The sequence below is a fragment of the Gossypium raimondii genome, chromosome 3 (genome assembly GCF_025698545.1).
Source record: "Gossypium raimondii isolate GPD5lz chromosome 3, ASM2569854v1, whole genome shotgun sequence".
NCBI classification, from domain to species: domain Eukaryota; kingdom Viridiplantae; phylum Streptophyta; class Magnoliopsida; order Malvales; family Malvaceae; genus Gossypium; species Gossypium raimondii.
In genome coordinates this window covers 47,637,039-47,641,088 of record NC_068567.1, presented here as the reverse complement: position 1 = coordinate 47,641,088, position 4,050 = coordinate 47,637,039, and the positions used below count along the sequence as shown (strand labels likewise).

Below are 4,050 nucleotides of genomic sequence, written 5' to 3'. Positions count from 1 at the left end.
ATTAACATATTGACATATAATTGAAAATAGTATTAAAAACTATATTTATTCTTACGAACTTACCTCAATGACAATAGCGTAGAAACAAGATCGACTATTCCGAGGCTTTAGCTTTTCCTCTATCTAGATCCGTACCTGGTCTATCTTGATCTAAATACACAAATTCAATCCAATTAATTCTTCTATTATTCAATTTAGTCCATATTTCATATTTTTGCAAACTTATAATTGTCCCCCTAATATTTTACTTTTCACAATTTAGTCCTTAAGCTCATAAATTGAAATCTAAGCATTGTCATCCATTTCTCAAGCTAGCTGATTTCTATAGGGACCTATATCAAGCCATACAAATCATCATTTCACAAATTTGCCATGAATTTTTACCATTTTTACGCATAAGTCCCTAAGTGTTATTTTTATCAAAAATCAATTTACAAAACTTGTTTATTTATCAATAATGACTCCATAATCTACCATTAAACATAAAAATCACACAAGGGTATTCATGACACAACTCTAAATCTTTAACAATTTTGAAAATTGATCCCCGAGCTAGCTAGGTTAAGCTATAATGACATCAAAAACATAGAAATCATTAAAAACGATATCAAAATCACTTACATGCAAGCTATATAAGTGACTGAAGCTTCAAACCCTAGCTATGGCTTCTCCTTCATCAAATTACTTTATTAACCTTACATTTTAACTTAAAAATCACTTAATTTGTGTGCATAAAAGTCCACTAACTATTTAAATGGTGTAATTACCATCTATGCCCTCTCACTTTAAATTTTCATAACCATTTGACCCTTTTTATTAATAGAACTCCACTTTTGCACCTTTTACGATTTAGTCATTTTTACTTAATTAAGCATGCAAACATCAAAATTTCTTAACGAAATTTTAGTATGACCTTACTAACATCACATAGACATTAAAATAATAAAAAAAATAATTTACTCATCTAATTTATGGTCCATAACCACTATTCTGATTTAATTAGAAACGGGCTATTACAAGCTGAATATTGGGCTTATGTAATGAGTAAGGATTTGGCTCTAAGGAAATCCCTATAAAAAAATTTACAAAGCCAATGCTAAAATTTCCTATCTTCTCAGCCTTTTTGCTCCCACTTGCTGATGCTGCTACGAAGCCCACTCGAGCTGCTACTAAAGCACCCGCTCAACCTGTTGCCAAGGCAAGGCACCTACTCAAACTACTGCTGAAGAGGCCCAAAAGATGGCATCCCTAAATGCTGAAAAGGAAGAAGAAAGAGAAAAGGATGATAATTCCACCACTATCACCACCAAAGGGAAACACCTTGTTCCACCTTCGCCACTAGCTCCTATACCTGCACAGGACCGCCACATTGATCGTCTGATCGACGAGTTAACGGAGACTGAAAAGGAGGGGAAAGAAATGACCCCTAAAAAGAGAAAGTGGCAGTACAAGGTCAGTGCTTGGAAATCTACTTGTCGGGCAGAAAAAGTATATACATACTAGTCCAAGCCAACTAAGTTTTTTTTCTCTCTCTTTCATGCATCTTGCATTTCATTTCTTTTGCTATGGCATTTGTTGTAAAAATTTCTCTTTTGGTTGTTCTTTTATATCTAGTCATGCATTGAGGACAATGCATCCCTTAGGTTTGGGGGTGTGTTGTGCATTTAGGCTACATTTTATATTTAGTATGTGTGATCATTTTAATATAATCATTTTAGTTTAGTTGAATCTACTTTGCCACAACAATGTAACTATTACATACTATTTGCCTATGAGGAGTACAACCAGTACTTATGATATTCGATGATAAGCTTAGATTCTTCAATACACTTAGAACATGTGATAGTGGATTAGGTGAATTTAGCTTAGGATTGGTTGCTTGGAAATTAATTTCCAATAATTTTGAAATAAAGCTAACCATGATCCAGATGATTCAGAAGAACCTGTAATTCAGAGGAACTATAATGGAAGACCCGAACCAGCATTTAAAATGGTTTCTCCAACTTTGTAATGCTTTTAAATTTAATGGGTCCACCAATGACACTATTCATCCTATTCATCTTCGGTTGTTCCTCTTCTCCTTAATAGATAACGATTTTTCCTAGTCAGACTTGCAAACACTAGAATCCATCACGACATGGAATGAACATGTAGAAAAATTCTTGTACAAGTTTTATCCTATTAGCAAGATAATCCAACTGAGAAGAGAGATCGCAACCTTTAAACAGATGGGAGGAAAAAGTTTTCACGAAGCTTGGGAGTGATTAAAGTCGCTGGTACAAAAATGCCTTCACCATGGTCTATTTGAATGGCTACATTTGAAAATGTTCTACAGTGGGATGGATGCACACTCGAGGTTAGGACTTAGTGGAGCCGCAAGAGGATCCTAACGAGAACCATACATATGAAGATGCCTATCAATTGATTGAGAATATGGCGACGAATTCCTGCCAGTGGCCTAACGAGAGATTCACTTATGGTCTGAGACAATCCACGACCAAAGTTTTCCATGAAGAAGATAAGTACCAACAAATATTGGACAAGCTTAGCTGATTGGAATCTGTATCCAATAGGCCTATGATACACGAGGTAGTTAAACAGTCGACCAGTATCCTAAAAATTCAGTCGAAGACGTGAATTACATCAGGAATAGGGTGGAAATTCTTATTCGAGCACTTATAATCCTGGCTGGAGAGACCAACCAAATCTGAAATGGGGCGGTAATCAAGGAAGAGGTAACAATTCTAATCAAAACAGACAAAACATTACTTACCAACCTCCTTATTTGTAGAAAATTCAGGAAAGGGTCAATCCCAATGACCATATAGTTTGTGGTTAAAGGCTAGATCGAATTTAGGGTGAGATGCAGTTAATGTAGATAAAGGTAAGACAAGTACAGTCTGAATGCACGAAATGTGAACCACATTGAAAAAGATTGAAAGTTAGGTAAGCCAATTGATGAGCATGGGAGACATAAAAAAGAAATTTGGCACAAGCATCCCGAACAATATTGAAAATAAACCTCGAAAAGAAGGGAAGGAGCAAGTAAAAGCCATAGCACTCCGATTGGGTAAAGTACTAAGTAGCCCAAATAACCCTACTCTAGAGGAGGATGAAGAAGATGCTACTGATCTTTAAGAAGAGACCCTTCAAGGAGATGATGCTGAAATAGAGTTAGATGAGGTAGTTAAGCTAGAAGCTGAGCAAAACACAAAACCTGTCCTCACACAGATACCATTCCCCTCACAGTTAGAAGATAAACGCAACGTTTTCTAAACTTATTCAAATAGCTTAATATTAATTTGCCCCTCATAGAGCTAATAGAAAAAAATTCCAAAATACGCAAAGTATCTAAAAGAGATAAGGGCTAGGTGTATGAAAATTAAAAAGGGTGATCAAATTAACTTAAATACATCCTGCATTATGATAATTACTAAGCAGATACCCCTAAAATTAAAATACCCAATGATTTTTACAATTCCAATAGAGATAAGGGACATAAACTTTAGTAAGGCCCTATGTTATTTAGGAGAAAACACTAATCTAATGCCCTTACGAATATATAAGAAACTCAGATTAGGGGAGCTAAAAAACACGCATACTACACTATAGTTGGCTAACAAATTTTCAGTGCAACTAAAAGGGGTGCTTTAAGATGTGTTAGTTAAGGTGCAAAATTTTATAATCTCTGTTGATTTTGTGATCTTAGTTTTTGAGGAAAACCATTTTTAGCTACATCTAGGTCCACCATTGAATTAGAAAATAACAAACTAATCATGAAAATCAATAGTGAGAATGAAACTTTTAAATGTGGTCACCTACAGAATGAGGGATATAAGGAAAACCTAGGGAAAACATGTTATGAAATATCTATAGATTTCCCCAACGACTTTGATCCGAAAAGGACGTATCTGTGATTAGTGCAGGTCAAAAAACTAAGTTCAGAGAGCAGGACAAGCAGAACAAGGTGGAATGGCATGATCGACGTTGGGCCAATTCAGACAAACAATCGATAGATAACGTGTCCATGTATAGACTTACAGAGCTGAC

General features: G+C 35.3%; 1 non-coding gene across 1 annotated transcript; it reads right to left on the bottom strand.

Annotated features, from left to right (window-relative positions):
- Positions 1-2,195: 2,195 nt before the first annotated feature.
- On the bottom strand, positions 2,196-2,302 carry LOC128040112 (small nucleolar RNA R71). The gene has a single exon (XR_008194772.1). It is a non-coding gene; the product is annotated as a small nucleolar RNA R71 (small nucleolar RNA).
- Positions 2,303-4,050: the final 1,748 nt, after the last annotated feature.